Source organism: Rhinopithecus roxellana, chromosome 10 (genome assembly GCF_007565055.1).
Source record: "Rhinopithecus roxellana isolate Shanxi Qingling chromosome 10, ASM756505v1, whole genome shotgun sequence".
NCBI lineage: Eukaryota > Metazoa > Chordata > Mammalia > Primates > Cercopithecidae > Rhinopithecus > Rhinopithecus roxellana.
Genome location: NC_044558.1, coordinates 131,666,816 through 131,684,937, shown reverse-complemented (window position 1 = coordinate 131,684,937; position 18,122 = coordinate 131,666,816). Strand labels below are relative to the sequence as shown.

At 37.6% G+C, this 18,122-nt stretch overlaps 1 long non-coding RNA gene across 1 annotated transcript in view; it reads left to right on the top strand.

The window, feature by feature from the left end:
• Positions 1–17,490, top strand: part of LOC115900028 — a 303,884-nt gene extending 286,394 nt beyond the window's left edge. The window contains exon 4 of the long non-coding RNA XR_004059713.1: positions 17,393–17,490. This is a non-coding gene — a long non-coding RNA (uncharacterized LOC115900028). The remainder of the gene's footprint in view (positions 1–17,392) is intronic.
• Positions 17,491–18,122: the final 632 nt, after the last annotated feature.

Sequence of the window (18,122 nt, the reverse complement as noted above, 5' to 3'; positions counted from 1 at the left end):
CAAATGAAACTTTATTTTCAGGGAAACATGTTTGCCTTCAGTAAAATGCAGCCACCGTAACAATCTAGTCCATCCAGAGATGAAGGTTGTAGTGTTGCTTCCCTCTTAGATATATTGTTAGCGGTGTCAACAGTGTAGAACTGTTTAAACCTGCTGGACGCTGTGCATTTTGATGACTCCATTCCATGTACCACATGTAAGAGGCAGAAAGTGTGGAAGGGGCAGTGCTTCTCAGAGTGTGGGCATTTGCATGGAGGTATTCACATTTGCTTATGAAATAGCCCCCTCTGAGTTCCAGAAGTGGAAATGAGAAACTACAGTGCTTTCTTGAAGTGTTTCCATGCATCCATGAAGAGTGTATTACAGTTGAGATTAAATTAGTTATTGAGACCAAAATCAGGTAGAGAGAAGAGAAATAAAGGAATCGCTCTTTTCCTGGTGCTATTTCCTTGGGATGCTGTTCTGAGTGTTTAGGAAAAAAAACCCATGAGTTACTGATGAGGCAGCTGTAAACAGGGGAAATGACAGATGTAATGAAAGTCTCAAGGCCTGTCCTAGAAGAGGTCCCAGCACTGGTCATGTGAGCGTCATTTACATGAAGGCGAACAGATGGATACATTTGATCTAATTCTGTATGGTCCCTACATCAGAATTCTGTTGAGCGTTTTGAATCTGCACTTACGGACACATGTATTTCTGATGCTTTTGCAGCAGCAACTTTCAGATCTTATTTTTTTTTTGCAGGACTTAGGCTGTCAGAATAATGTTATAAATGGTGCTTTACTATTTAATGTAGCTGTTTCCGTTCTGTTGCTATTTACTTTTGTGACAAGGTGATTTATTTCACTAGACACACCATAGAACAATCAAAAGAGATAAACTAGGCTTGATACTTTATGCCATTTGAGGAGGAGAAGTGCTAAAGAACTTAGCATAAGCAACCCTTTTCTGATAGTTTAGAAAAGTATAATTTTCAGAAACTGGTATCAGTATGCCACGTCAGCAAGATGGTGAGATTGGCCCATTGACTTAAAAAGGTGATGATAAAAATGGAAAATCAGCAAATCTTCACAATTCTGTCAATATTGATATTGATATATAAATGCCTACCTTCTGGAATATTAATGTCTGTCTCTATATAATCTGTGAAGATTCTTTCCTGCCTTTTTTTTTTTTTTTTTACAAACTGCATAACCAGTCCTTAATACGTTGATATTCTTCTATCTCTCACAGTGTTTTCAGAAGTATTCATATATTATGTTGAAGATTCCTTTTGTAGATACAGCTATACCCATGTAAATTTTAAAAGAATTGTTGTAATAGGGGGACAGAATGTAATAGTTTATTTAACTGACTTACCTGGTGACCATATAACTACCTCATGTTAAAGATGATAAAAGTTAAAAAGCCTTGGTGAAAACCACAGGCAGGTTTGTCTTGGAGTGAGTGAAGCTTAAGCCCATTCTCTGATAATTGTTGAGAACTAGCAGTGTGATCATGTGGGCATATGTTTTGCTGGAGTTGCAAATTGGTTATTCTCACTGTTTGTATTCCAGCTCTTCTTCCATCACATATCACCTTATAGCTATAGTGTGGAGGTGATGTGGCCATTGGAGGAATCATGTGAAGGAAAATAGATCTTGTTGGATTGAGTGGGATATATTCACATCATCTGCAGTTCCTTGTTATTATAGTATAGTGACTACATATGATGTCAGCATATCTCACTCAACCCAGCGAGATCTATTGGGTCTACATTATAGTCACTATGGATATGTTATTAGTAGCTGTTCCATCATGGAAATTTCTCCTAGGAATAATCCTACAGCTGACTCACTTGATAGTATAACACCAAGTTTTCAGGCCAGAGGTCATCTCTTATGTCATGAGACACTTGAAGTATGCAGGTAGTGGAAGAGGAACTGTGTTTTAAATATATGAAGCCAGAAGCTAGTCTGTGGAAATTTCTTCAAAATGTTACAGCTCACAAGAAACTTGATTACAAGTTTTCTCAAACTTAATGCAGCCTGAGAATATGACATGGCCTTACCAAAATCCAGTTGTAAAGATGGAAGAAACTTTTCTAAACTAGGAAGAACAAAATTATATCAACTGTGTCAGACTATAGATTATCTTCTTTATCTCTACAAAATTCTCATTGTGAAATTGTGGTCCATGTGAAAAGGTCAAAATTTTGTCTTTCTTTAAATAGGGTATCCCAAATCATCTAAGTTTCAAGTCTCACAAAACTTCTGTCTTCCCCTAATGAGTTCTCAATTTGTAGCAGGTACATAAGTGCACTGTGTCTATGATTCTTACATTGGTTTACAACTATGATGAATAAACCACATTTTAGATATTCTTTAAATATTGAAAAGCATTTCAAAAAATTTATGCAACTTTTAAATAGATTTTCGAGAAATTTAACCTTTTTAGTGAAATTCTATTAAACACTATCCAGTTTTCTTCACTGCAAAAGAATCCCTCAATTTGATGAGACTGGGTAATAGTGACCATATTGATGTCAGTGATTCTGACGCGGGGCTGCCATTGATCTTGGCACCCTGCCACTATTGATCATTTCCAGTTCAGGTAAGAACTAGAAACAACTGTGTTTGAAGTGCAAGTCACTGTTAGCATTTTTTCTTCTCCTTAGTTCCAGTCCTTACTTCCCTCTCTTTCTTGGATTCCTTTGTCAAGCCTGTCATAGTGCCTTGCTCAGAGCAAGTGCTCTGTATGAGTTTGTTGGGTGAATTACAGTACTTATTTTATTTAACTGTATGTTATTGTTACCTCTACCTCCACACATCCGTAAGTGCAAGCTACAGAGCAGAGACCACAGCACATTCATCTCTGGCAACCGCAGTGGTTCCTTTTATATAGGCAACACTCAATACATGTCGCGATGGTAGTGATGGTGGTGGTGATACTGTCCTACAAAAACAGAGTCTGGTCAACCAGGAATATTGTGGTAATTTTTTGCTCATTTAGTCAATATGCTTGTCACCTCACTTTTCAATTCCAGGTATTAACTATCAAACAATACTGAGCCATACTCTATTAGAACCTATATGAACATACTATATTAATAACTTAGAAAGTGTTGCGGCTGGACTCAAATCTTTATTGAGCATGCTTTCCTTGAATTTCTTGCTTCTGTTTTCTGTTTCTATATGCACATTTTATGTGAATAAGCTGAACATTAGCGGATTTATCTACATCTCTTCATTTCTATTCTACAGCAATAGCTCCTTAGAGTAATATCTGAAGTTATAGTAATTTTCTTCATATCAGAGAGTTTCTAACTATGTTAATGGAAGTTAGGCTGGTTGCAGAGACATTCGTGAGAACTACCTATGCTGTACCATTTAAACAATTTATTTGATCTCTCTTTAGCTTACCTGCTCATGCCTTTGGAACATTGATGTTGACCTTGTTGGAACTTTGTCTATAATCATGATAAGTCCCTCAATAAAATCTAACAGAAAATAACATTTAAATTTCCAAGTGATTTATTAACACTTGGGATACTTTGTGATGTGCTGTGTGCCCTTCTTAACAAAAAGACTCTCTTATGACACTATATTCACATATTATTTTCTTGACTGCCCAGTGCCTAATGATGTCATATTTTAAAAATAATAATAAAAGGAGAATAATGACTGCATAAACAGTAGATAATGCCTATTGCCTGATGCAAAGTGAGGAATAATCTTTGTAAGCAGCAAGAAATAGTAAAAATTCATCAGCCATCAAACTGCAACCCTGTTTTTAAAAGTAGCTATGTGAACTTAGCCCTGTGTCTGGGCTTCTGTTTCCTCATGTGTAAAATCAAGACCCCTGCTTCTTCACCTGACCTACTTCTATCATCCTTTAAGACTCGCCTTCATTATCCTTTTGTCTGGGAAGCTATTGGTGACTCCTGGAGAAGGCTGGGCCCTTCCCTTGCTCTAGGAACTTCCTGTGCATACTCCACCAAAGCCCTTAGGACATTCTTTTGAAACTCTTTTCATATCTCTTCCTCTTTATAGCATGAGTCCATCAGGAGCAGGGTCCATGCCTTTATACCACCAGTGTGGCTGGGGGAAGGGGGTGAGGAGGCAGAAAAGGAAACTAGGAGGACACAAGATGAGCTCACCTTCCACCTCTGAACCTAAATCCTGGCTCCAACGCTGACCCGTTGTGTAGCCTTTGCCAAGTTATTTAATTTCCCTAGGTCTTATTTTCCCTATAGTGGAATGAGGATAATAATGGCTGCCTCATCAGTGCTATTGTCAGAATAAATTTCAATAATATTTGCTCGGCTCCTGACAAAGTGCCTGGCATATATAGAAAGCACTCAATAAATGCTGACTATTATTACTATCATTAGCCAAATACATTTTTGTTGGAATAAACCTAACATTGTAGGATTTTTAAGGTACTTTTCAGATATTAGAGTCTATGGTCATTCCACTCTGTTTACTGACTAAGATATCCAAATAAATACTTTTAGCCTTCTGGATTTGGATATGGGATAAAATGGCCATCTGTTAAAAACAGTATGCTTATGTCTTCTGGGTACATTGTTAAGAACTGTGAAGGGTCTGAGATTTTTACCCTATTTGTAAGCTAATATAGCAGCCTGCATAATTCCATGAATACTGGCAGAAGACACTAGACTTTTGGATCACAGACAAAGGAAAGTGTAGTACTCACAAGGAGAGTAGTAGACAAGGTATTAGCATTAGTACCGGTTTTCTGAGCCCCGATTCCCACATGGTGATTGAAAGAGAGTCTGGTGATGTTTACACTTCAGGGGGAGAAAACTTGAGCTTAGGGAACCCCAGGCTTTTATAATGCACAGGAAGCACGCCTGACCTTTGGCCCTAAGTGAGACATTATCCTTGTGATAATGGATAGTAAACAAACCTGCCTTTTGCTCTACAGGAAGATAATATCTCTATCTTCTAAGACTTTCAAGATACAAATGTCCTTAAGACTGTCCTGAAGAAAGGCCTTCAGTGCCTTTACTCATAACAAGTACAGAAACACAAGAGATGCAGAAAGAATGGTCTGTCCATATGGAAATTTGTATTTTTATGTATTAGGTTTGTAACTTTCATCAGATTCTTTTTTGTTTTTGTTTTTCTGAGACATGTTCTCACTGTGTCACCCAGGCTGGAGTGTAGTGACGTGATCATGGCTCACTGCAGCCTCTGCCTCCTGGGCTTAAGTGATCCTCCTACCTCAGACTCCCCAATGCGGACCACAGATGCAATCTGCCATGCCTGGCTACTTTTTGTATTTTTGGTAGAGAGGAGGTTTCACCGTGTTACACAGACTGGTCTCTAACTCTTGAGCTCAAGCTATCTGCCCACCTTGGCCTCCCTCTTCAGATTCTTAAAGGGACATGTGAAAGAAAAAGTTGAAGTTTCTAAGATCAAAGTCATTATTTAGGTGGTTACATATCTAAGGACTAAGCAAGAAAGATGCCTAGCAGAAGACATCGTGAGACAGAGAATGAACGGTGGCAAAGAATAAAAGGTTTCTCTGAGAAGAACAGATTATTAATTATTATAACGTCTACTGAAAAATTTCGCACGTAAAAAGAGATCCAAATTCACCTTTTTTTTTTTTTTTTTTTTTGAGATGGAGTCTCGCTCTGTCGCCCGGGCTGGAGTGCAGGTGGCCAGATCTCAGCTCACTGCAAGCTCCGCCTCCCGGGTTTACGCCATGCTCCTGCCTCAGCCTCCGGAGTAGCTGGGACTACAGGCGCCCGCCACCTCGCCCGGCTAGATTTTTGTATTTTTTAGTAGAGACGGGGTTTCACCATGTTAGCCAGGATGGTCTCGATCTCCTGACCTCGTGATCCGCCCGTCTCGGCCTCCCAAAGTGCTGGGATTACAGGCTTGAGCCACCGCGCCCGGCCCCAAATTCACTTTTAAAGATTGGTGTCCAGGTCGTGGGGAGGGGCCGCACACTCCTTGCTCACCATGTATTTTTTTTTTTTTTTTTAAATATTGGACATGCATTGTTGCAAGGTTTTTGATGTACGTAACAGAAAAGTCAAAGGTTCCTCCTTTATTCACAACTGAATTTCCATTTCCAATTCATATTATTGAAATGTATGATTCTGACTTTCTCCATTTGCATCGCTTTATTTTTAACACTCTTATAAGCAAACTGTTATAAATACCATGACAAATTATTTTATGAACGATTTATCTCAGTAACGGTGACCTCTGTGACTTGAACCACTGTTCAATGTATCGTCAAACAGCAAAGATTAAGGCATAGGGCATTTTGTGGAATTAGTGACCGTCTAAGAGCTGATAGTCTTATGCCAAACCAGTCATTAGCACCCGGAAAATGTTATACTCTGAAAGCATTATCATGTTTATGTAACAAAAGTAAGAGACAAAAACAGATGGCTTAAGTAAAAATACTGCTAATCCAGGGTTTCTCAACCTTAGCACCACTTCCATTCTGGATCAGATAATTCTTTGTTGTGGGGAGCTGTCCTGGGCACTGTAGGATGTTGAGAGCATCCCTGGCCTCTACCCACTAGATGCCAGTAGCATTCCCCAAGTCATCACAATAAAAATATTTCCAGACACTCCCAAATGTCCCCCAGGGACAAAGTCACCCTCAGTTGTGAAGCACTGTGCTCATCCCACTTGGAAAGTGAAAACAGTGTTCTGTCAATGAATGAGAAGGCACATAGAGAGTGTTGCATGATCCTGATAAACATTCATGGCCCTGGAAACAAATGAACGCTTCCATGGTTTGAGGGTTTCCACAATTACCTCTTTGCCAGTTCTTATTCCTGGGTATGATCTGTTATAGAGTATGGAGGGCAGTACAGAGGACTGGACTTGGGATCTTGCCTTTTTCCTGCTGCATTGTAGTTCTGTGATTTGGGGTCTAGTCAGAATTTTTCTGAGTTTTTTCTTTGTAAGAGAGGGATCAACCCTGTCATACCTACCATAAAGCATCGCTGAAACTCAAATCAGATCGCTTAAGTAAAATGACTTGAAAAGCCCAGAGAGATCTATAATTTTTAGGACAAGAAAAAATGATTTTAAGAATTTCTTGAAATTTTAGAGCATTCCTTGAAATAACTAGAAGAACCCTGGGGCATTGCAAAAAAAAAAAAAAAAAAAAAAAAAAAAAAAAAGATTGGAGAATCACTGTTTTTGAAGATGCCCTTTAGCCCCACTGAGCTCGCGCTTCTGTGTTCTTCTGGGTTGCCATGTTCTGAGTAGCCATGCCAGAAGGCACGGTTGAAGGAGTGGTGGAAAGGCTTGGCTGACAGCGGCAAGGAAGCAGCACTCAGTGTTCAAAAAGCACAAGTACTTTGTTCATGTTTCCTCTGTATCCAAGAAGTATCTGTAAATTGAGTAGAGATTTTAAAAGGGGGAAAAAGTTAATAGTGTAAATTTTTCAAAAATGAATATTGCTGCTTTAAATAATCATATCTGACTTATTTTCTGATGTTGTATGTCTTTTATTAACTAAAACTACCTTGTAAGTTTTATTTAGCTTTCTTTTGGGTCAAATATGAATTTCTTTTCTCTATCTGATGCTATAACTGTTTTAAAAATGCAGAATTGGAACAAACTTTTCCCGCTTTTAAGTATTTAGAGCCAACCTTTCCTGCCTGAAATGAACATACCACCTGAACTTCGAGGACTAGAATAATTTAGTCTCACCTAGGATGGGTCTTAAAGCTACATGATCCAATATCTAGTTTAGTTCAAAAATCCTATTCCCAGACCTCTGACAGATGGTTCTGTAGTCAGTCTCTGTTTGATCTTTTACCTGTCCTTGGTATGGTGTATGTCGGAATAAATTTACCAATGAGAAAGCTGAGGCATAAATAGGTTAATTGACTGTATCCAAGATCACTTGGATAAGTAACAAAGCCAGAGTGACCCATTCTTTCTGTATCTGCATCCCTGCTTGTACCCTAAAACATTTGGCTGCCTTCAGTTTATTCCATTGCTGGATAGGTTATTTTAAAAAGTTATTTTTCATGATGTACTGACATGTGTGTCCCCATAATCCTGCCGTTAAAAACAAAGACAGGGTCAGACGCAGTAGCTCCCACCTGTAATCCCAGCACTTTGGGAGGCTGATGCAGGAACATCACTTGAGCCCAGGAGCTACGATGGTGTCACTGCCCTCCAGCCTAGATGACAGAGTGAGACGTTGTCTCTAAAAAAATAAAAATTATATATTAAAAAAACTCTTGTTCTTTTATCTGGAGCATGAGACAATATATCTAGTCTTACTCTTCCAAATGACAACCCTTCAAATCACTGATTGTACTTTATGACTGGCCCTCCCACGCTCTTAAATTTGATCTTTTTCAAACTGAATGTATCTTCTCCTCCTGATAGCACCTGATTTAGCACAATTGTCACGCACACTATGCTCCGGGTTGATCTTTTCTGACTGTTGAATACCTGCCCAGTTCCCTACATACAGGATTGAAACCAGTTCTGGAACTTGTGTTTGAAATATTGTCTTACCAGTGTTGTTAGTTTTACCTGCATTTGATTGGACACTACAATTATTAACTGTATCCCCTTTTTTCTCTTTTTTTTTTACTGCCATGTCTCATTTTTTGCTTGTATTGTGATTGTTAAAAATTACAAAGTCTTGTGAATTATGCTTAAAGCAAATGTTTTCTTCTGTATTTTTTATTTACATAGTAAGACTTGATGTTAAAGCAGGTTAAAGTTTCAGCTTGTGGATTAAGTCCATCATATCTATTTTAGTTGTTTTCATATTTTAAAATTTCCTTACAGATTCTAGTTCAAATTTGATAAGTATGTCTTCATCTAGCTCTATGATTACATAATTATTCAAGTGTTTTGGATAAGACAAAATTGTAAATATTATTTTTATCTTTTCCCATTAGTTATTAAGCACATGTCTGTTTCACGGAAATGTAATCTATATGTTTGATTCATCATCCCATAATTTTTCAAAATGTAATTTTATAAGAGCCATTGAACATCAGTCATTTTTATGGTGTGTGTGTGTTCATTCCTAACACTGGAATATCACGTTTTGTTATAAATAAACAGATGACTGCATGTTAAACATGTTTTGTCTTAGATATAAACTTGGTTAACTAGTCGCTGCCACCTACTACTGGAAAAATGTATTTTCATGCCAGATTGAGCTACCTCCTTTAAATAGACTAGGCAGATTTCCGTGATGTTAGACACTAATGTAGAATTTCCAGAGCCAGTACAGTGCTGTTCTTCTTTCACTGGCCCATAGATTAAGACAAATCAAGTTTGAAAAGAATATCATTAAGCATTCAATAAAAGGTATAGAATATGAATAGATTGTTTATTGTCATGTAAAATAGATTGTACATGAAAACATGAATATTATGTATGAGGAACCATGCTTAAGGCATTGCAAATGTTGGACCAGCATACTGGGCTTTATGCTGTTGAAAGGGTTCCATACTTTACGAAGTCTTGACCTGTTAATACTTCAAGGGAGCTCAGAATAAGGGATAAATGGTAGTTCTATCAACAGATAATAAAAAATAAAATAAAAATAGGAATCTATATGGTCAGGGTCCAAGCAGGAAGTCAGAACCACTCTGATTATTTTCTTTCTTTTTTTTTTGAGACGGAATCTCACTCACCCTGTCGCCCAGCTGGAGTGCAATGGCTTGATCTCTGCTCACTGCAACTTCCACCTCCTGGGTTCAAGGGTTCAAGCAATTCTCCTGCCTCAGCCTCCCAAGTAGCTGGGATTATAGGTGCCTGCCACCATGCCCAGCTAATTTTTGTATTTTCAGAAGAGATGGGGTTTCACCATGTTGGTCAGGCTGGTCTCGAACTCCTGACCTCAGGTGATCCACCCAACTGAGCCTCCCAAACTGCTGGGATTACAGGCGTGAGCCACCGTGCTCAGCCTGATTATTTTCAAAAGGTGGTATATAATATTGGAAAAGTGTTACACACTGACAGTAAAAATTGTAAAAGAGCAACTAGGCTTCAGGAATAGCAAAAAATTGCTACCACCTTTATACTGTGGAGACAAAGGGAGGAGGTAGGCTTACCAAGGACTGCAGCTGGAACCATGTGAGCCTGCCTGGCAGGAGGTAGACCAAGGTGAGTCTGCAAAGCCGACTCTTTCTCGGCAAAGCCGGGAAAGACGAGGGAGAAACTCAAACAGAAGAAGGTTCATAGATGTTGAAATTTGGATGTGGTTGATGAGGGTTTACTAGTATCTCTTTTTTTTAAAATATGTTTGTAATTATCTATAACAAATGTTTAAAAAGTTAAAGACACACACACACACACACACACACAACGCGTGCCTCCTGCATTCTCCTTACACCTCCATCAGCTCTCCTCCCAGTAGTGGAACTCACCAGGAAGGTGACTGCTAGAGAAGCCTGAGAAACGACCTCCAGTGATCAGCCTACACCAGGGATTAGCAGAGCAGGGGATGGGCAAAGAAAGAACATGTCTAAAGCAGAGTGGCTGGCAAGACCCTCACCCAGGACAAACGAGGCAGTGGTTCCCCTCCTGCTGTTCACACAGAATCTTCACTAGAATTTCCTGTTGTTCTCTAGGACTTTCTGAATCCCCCAAAGGTACCCTCTATTTAAATCTAATTTTGTGGGATTGGGGACAAACAATGTGACTATGTGACATAGCCCCTGGCTGTGAAACCCATGGTGAGCCTTTGGACATTGCAATGTCCATTTAACACAACCGTACTTTTTACATACTTCCTGTTCACTTCCATGTACATGACTTCTACACAGCAGGGTCTGTGAGTACTTAGAAATTTCAGACAAACTCTACTTTAGTTGGAATATTCATGGTTTTAGTTTGAATTATTTACCTTGCATAGAGAGTGAGCATTTGGACAAGGAATGATTATAACTAAAACTTTGCCTGTTATAAATTAATGGCTTTTGGCACATATTGGTTGCATTTAGTTAATAATAAGAAAAAACATACCCAAGCTTTTATATACACAGCCATAAAGATTGAAAACTGAAACAAAATAGAATGAAATAGGAGTACCCTAGCTACGTGGTTATCTGAATTAACATGTAAGATACGCTGTCGTGTTGGAATGCATCTTTATACTGATTTTGTATTAAAGAGTAGGTACTCGGTTCTTAAAAAGAGAGAGTTTAGCCGGGCGCGGTGGCTCAAGCCTGTAATCCCAGCACTTTGGGAGGCCGAGACAGGCAGATCACGAGGTCAGGAGATCGAGAGCATCCTGGCTAACACGGTGAAACCCCGTCTCTACTAAAAAATACAAAAAACTAGCCGGGCGAGGTGGCGGGCGCCTGTAGTCCCAGCTACTTGGGAGGCTGAGGCAGGAGAATGGTGTGAACCTGGGCGGCAGAGCTTGCAGTGAGCTGAGATCTGGCCACTGCACTCCAGCCTGGGTGACAGAGCAAGACTCTGTCTCAAAAAAAAAAAAAAAAAAAAAAAAAAAGAGAGAGTTTAATATTAGCAATAACACTTTTCCAAGTAAGGAAACACAGAAGTCTTTTCAAGGGCTACCTATGGTTGTGCAGGTGGCATATTTTTTGAATCGCCTCCCTCAAGGGGCCGTCTTTTTCTTACTCAGACAAAGGCACCCTGTGTTCAAGCAACAGTCCTGGTCTTCCAACACTGATATTACCAGGAGGAAAATATTGCTGGGAGAAGTTTTGTGACCTTCTCTAAAGAAGTTTGACTCTTAGGATCAATATCAGGATTCTAACAGATATCTGTGAAGACTTTCTTGGCTCTGAGCAAGACAGAAACACTTGCTGATTTTAGATTTCAGGTTTGCCTATTTTCATTTAGCCAAGAATACTTTATATATTTATTTTTACAACATTGTGGGTAAATCTTGTTAATCCTTTGTGGAATAGTAAAACCTTTAATTACATTAAGATCAAGATGGGATCACAAAGTGTTTTTCTGTTCTCCAGTGATTAAGACTATGGCGTGTTCTCAGTGCACATGCACTGATGTACTAAGGTACATCTGTACTAACACACAAGTTAATATTTACATATTTTACAGAAGCTGAAGTATTTTAATCACTTGGCCAAAGACACTCACATAAGCCCTGAATATAGATGTTTAAAACGCAGTGTGATTTATTTATGCAAAGGTAAAGCTGTCTACACAGGTCAGAAGAAATTTTTCAACCGGGTCAACATGGATGGCTTTTAAAGAATGGATGGCAAGTATTAGCAGTAGTGATGCTTGCAGGTGCTGGCTTCAGATGGGGTCAAGACCCAGATCTAGCACTGCCCTAATTAACTTAACCTCCCTGCGCCTCAGCTCTAGGAAGTGGGAGCAGCGCTAATAGTACCGTCCTTCGAGGTTTTTGTGAAGATGAAGTGTAATGGATCTAAGTGTCAAGTACTTAGAATAGTGCTTGGTAAATAACACTAAAAAATCTCTTAAGGCTCATTTTTGATTTAAAAAAAATAAACTTTTTTGAGTTATCTGTTGTTTTCCTGTTCAAATTGAGCAACACTTTTTTTTTTCTTCTAGTTTTTCTTATGCTTTTTGCTTCTTGTGCCTGACATTATTCTCGTGTTGTTTTGAGATTAGGGTTTTTATTTTAAATATTTTGTAGATTGCTTTTTATTTCTTATATATTCCTCATTTACCCCTTTTCTTTGTGTTGCTAAAGATATCCCATTTATTGATCATGTATATTCCTTTTTTCTGAGGGAGGTGACATTAGGAAACAACAGCATAGCAAAATACTATGGAATTGAGATTTGGTTATGAGTCTCTGTAGCTCCTCCTAGTTTTAAAATTCTTTGAATCTCTGAAGTTGAATATTCTTACAGATCTCTGAAATTGACAATCTGAAATTTGAGTAGGTGATGCCCCAATCCCATCGAGGAACACAGTTTTCCTCTTACCCGCTTTTTGGGATGTGTGTGTTTATTCAACATGTGTATATTTTCTCCTTTCCCCATCTGGCATCTGCTTTAGTACCAGCCTAGCTAGCTGTTCTGTGTCAAGAGTACTTTAGCCTTTTCATTATCAAAGAGAAAGAAATGAAATAATATAAAAAAGAAACTCCTTCCCCATCCCCCCCTGCTCCACTTGTGTTGTTTCTGAGCAAGTTTCTTGCCATTTACCTTTGCATTTGCATTGCTTATTGATTGGCAATTTTAAAATTGTTTATTGTGCTCTTTTGTTTCACTGTTCAAGAGCTAAAACAAAAGCTACCAGGCCCTGCGAGGTACACATTTGCATGCGGTGAGCGTTGCCCAAGGAAAAAGTAATTGCTAATGCATATTTATGTGGCACAAATTTGCCATTTGTTTATGCATAAAATTATCAATAGTGCAGGGCGGCCCAGCCGTAGAAAATGGTGACCTTTTTAGCTTAATAAATAGAAATCAGCTGTTATTGTGAAGAGATCAGCCATTTATTCTGTGTTGAGGGACATTGCCGGGAAAATGCAGATTGGGGCTGGCAATATCATTAAATGGAAGGCCAATGACCCTTTCCGTAGAGTCTATTATACTTTATCTAATAGGGGATAAATGACTCTGGTTGGCAAATGGAATAAAGAACAACAGTTTTTTTTTTTTTTTTCCTTTTGGTAATTTTTAACCGTATAGATTTTAAGCCAGTAAAACTGAACAGGAAATCTCATGCTGACTTGTTGCTAGAATTCTCTCAAAAACTATCTGTTTTAAAGTTTTTTCCTTATTCATTATTCTCTATTTCTATTTGTACCCATGGAAACAAAAAGTAAGTCAGGTGATATTTTTCTAGGAGAAAAGTTCTTTCCTTAATTTTTAGTGTTTTTTTTTTTTCTCTTTCCTCTCTCTCTCCCCCTCATATTTTAATCTTTGCAATGAAAATGAAGGTATCTTTGCATTTGTATAGGGTTGCCCTATATTTGATATCATAAAAATACTAAATGTAGAAGAAGATATTCTCGAAATTTAAAAAAAGTTACCAATGTATTATGCTTTTTAGAAAAACTAAGCTTAATACTTTCTAAGTGATAAGAATGGCTTTTGATGTGGGCCCTTTGGTTTGGGAGAATATTCTGTAAATATAAAACCCTCTCATAAGCATACTTTCTCAATATGTAAAACACCAAGCAGTAGTCACCTTTTGTGATTGTGTCCCTGCTGTATCTGGGAAATGAAATACCCTTTGTTTCTCTGGGGCTTGTCTCTGTCCGCTTTAATGTGGCTTCATCGCACACTATGTCTATTTGGCTAATAGTGCTGTGGTATGTTAGTGAGCATTTCTGCCTCTTAGGAATTTTTATCCAGTTTTTGCAATCATGATAGAATTCACTATCAAGTGAAAGCTGCGTTTGTTTTTAAAATGGTATTATGTAATATTTGATCCACTTAAAATTTTATATAATAGACGTTAAGTTATGAAACAAGATGATGAAACAGAGACCCATAAAAGCACCTCAGAACATGGCTAACATCTTTGAAGCTACCTGCGTGCTCCTCCCTGACTGTGTTTCTTAACACAATTTCACGGTACCGTGTTGAAAGTTTCCACAGTAGTGGTTTTGCAGCCACCAATCTTTCCCTCGTGCTGCCCTTTAGTATGACAGTGCATTCTGCAGCATGTCACTGAAGTGACTGAGTAAGCTTTTACTGGCAGAAATGGCTCTGTCGTTCCTTTTTAAAGTAGAGGGTGTAAATAGGATTCAGACACTAGGGTACATTAGTCCATAAAATGAATATATTTTTTATGTCATTTGTAAGGTATTGATTTTAGGTCCATTAGATTCACAGTCCCTAGTGGGAGAAAAAAACAATGATTTAATGGGTAGGTTGGAAATTCCAGAAGGAAGAGCAGCAGTGATTAACCCCTTCTTTCTCAACTCCCTGCCTGTGTAATATAGTATCTTCTAGAAGTTGAGACAAGAACCCTGGGAGAAAGGGACAGAACGCTTATCGTCTGTCTCCCCTGCAGTTTACAGAGGGTCAGAAAACAAATTTCAGCTCAGTTATTTCTGTGTCTCTGAATGTGGTAGAACAGATCACTCGGGGTTAATAAAAGTTGCCAACATTATTTTTTTAGATGGGAGTTTTAAAGTTGATGAATTCGTTTTATTTTTACAAAGTTCAGAGTGTATTTTTTTATTTTGAGAGTCTTAACAACTTAAGATATTATTTAGGGACCTCACAGGATGTGAAGGAGGAATTGAGCTTAGCTTTTTTTTTTAACAATTTTTTTTTCTTTCAACTCTAAGAAAGGAAAGTTCCTTGTGGTATCATGCCAGTTATAATGTTTCTTAAGTGAGTTTTAAGTGATATTAGCAATATTGGCGATCTTAGTAATTTTTAAAGTAGGTTGTTTCCTGTTCTATAAATACGTAGAAAATTATTGGTTTATACAACCTCTTTTCTGATAAAAGAATGACGGAACTATCATTTCACTGCTATGTAATTAAATTTGGGTGCAGAGTACTTATAATAATTCTAGTCAATTTCATACACCTAATGTTACTACCACCTAAAAAGAATTATCTCTCAGGCTGCTTTGCCAGCTACATCTTCATTCTTGTATCTAAAAACTCCTAATTATAATATAGGTAGGAAATGTTTTTAAAATTCCAATTATATTTCCAATCTTTTGCCATAGTGATATGTTGTCATTGAAGAAAAATATGCCAACTGCAATCTGGTTACCTCAAAACTTGACCTGACCTAAAGATGATGGTATCAACAGACATTTTTAGAACTTCATATTTTAATTCAAGTTTTTCATGTTCTATAATAAACATATAAAAATACAAGCTCCCTCTTGTGGGTAAAATTACCACCTGTGAATTTCTGTGTCACCCAAATATATGATATGACAAAATTTCACTGTTTCACTTAGTAAACACAATTGTGGTAGTCTCTTTACATTTGGGCAGATGAGACAATTCAATTAACTGAAAAAAAAAAAAAGTGGAGCTTGTGGTATTTTTTCTAAGTAAAATTTTTTATGGAAATACATTTTTAAAACTCCACTGACTATATATAGACAGTCTTTATTTTACTTCAGCAGCATACTTTCCCATGTTGAAAGTTCTTTTGTTATTGTTTTGGTTGGCTTTTGTTTGTTTGCTTTTTTGAGATGGGGGTCTCATTTTGGTGCCCAGGCTGAAGTGCTGGTGATGCAACCACAGCTTACTGCAGTCTCAACCTCCTGGGCTCAAGCGATCCTCTCACTCCTCTCACCTCAGTCTCTCAAGTAGCTGGGACTACAGATGCACGCCACCATGCTTAGCTAATTTTTAAATTTTTTGTAGAGCTGGAGTCTTGGTGTTGCCCATGCTAGTCTTGAACTCCTGGGTTCAAGTACTACCTTTGCTTCAGCCTCCCAGAGTGCTGGGATTACAGGCGTGAGTCATCATACCCAGCCTGATGTTCAGAGTTTTCAATGATAATTTTTTCTCATTGTGGAATATTCTTCAATGAAGTAATGAGTAAACTAATAAAGTAATGTGGATTCTTCTCTTTGTCAACATTGTGGCGTTTGAATTTCTGTGCTTCTTAACAGAAGTTCTGATTTTGGAATGGAGTAAAATGCTTCGATACCAGGCATGCTCCAGGAAGGTATAGTAGGTAATAAAGCTATTCAAATACAGTAAACCTTGTGATCAAAACTGAATAATCAGTGGTGATATAAAAATGGACACCAAAACATTACTCAATTTCCCTTGAATTGGATTGATAGTAGAGCGACTGAGCCAGAACCAACGCTGTGGCTCCTCTCTTGTACACGTTCCTTGCTTTCATAAGTCTGATTCTTGGGAATCTCAACAGATTGTCAGGGCCAATTTTTGTCCAGCCTAGGAAAATTGGTAACAAAGCCAGAATTTTATTCACTCATGACAGTGGCAAGAGCACTTTCTGAAGTTGAGCTGAGCAGGGCAATCAGAGAAATACATTGCAGGGATGGAATGAAATGAAAAATAGCTGAACATTTAACAAATACTGTGTTGACCATTGCTATTATATGTTTGAATGGGCTCAAAGAAGAGACATAAGAGGACACCTGACGATGCCTCATGAATCATTTCAAGCAACAAGAATCTACTTTAGTGTAGCCTGTCCTAAAGCATCTGCAGGATATTTACATTAAAATTGGACCACAACAACTTCTGAGTTTTTAGGTTAATTGTGGTGGCTTTATAATGCCAAGATAATGCCCCTTCTTCCATAAACCATAATTTTATTATATTTATAAATGTAAATTTACATTTACATATATATTTAATGGTTTATGATCAATTTACATATATAAATATAAGTTTCTTTTGAAAACCTTACACATCTTCTACTTTCAAGTCATATGTTGCTATTTACTAACTAAAACAATGCACTGTTAATGGTCTACTTTTATTTTTCCAGCTTTCCTCTTGCTGATGACATGATTCGTGTTTGAATCTGTTGACAAGATTCTGAAAGCCGAACAGAGATTTCTGGCACTGCACTGGGTAGGAAAAAGGTATATTCATAAAACACATAATATATACTTTTGAAAAATTGATAACTATGCTATTTCACAAAAATGGAAGTTTATATGCTTTCTCTTATTTTTAATTTATAAGTAAAAATATACGAAACATATGCGTAAAAAAGTAGAGTACATAGTCTTTTATATTCAGATGACAACTGGCTTTTTAATTATAATTTTGAGACTCATTATGATGGTAATGCCTCTAAACTGGCAGATGATAGCAACATTTCTTTTCTTTTCATTTTCTTAATGAGATACACTTTTTCTGAAGTTGTGAAAGCTTTTTTCTCCACTGAAAAATGTTTTTTGGAACATTTGTTGCTACTTTTTTGTTGTTGCTTCAAAATAAATATTTGGGATTACAATGGATAGGTCACATATTTTGGAAAATTTCTATAGGCTATTAAGTATTCCAGGGTATGATTCTGTTAATACATACAAAAATGTAATATTGCTGAAGCCAGACAAATATTTTCTAATTTACTGGCAGAAACATTCCATGGGCATCTATCTGTGTGTGCATGAAATCCCTGTTTGTCTTTTCAAAAGTGTTATACTCTTGGGAACAGGCACTGAAAGTTTGACCACAGATCTAGAGCTGAAAATCATTTTCTAATTTAT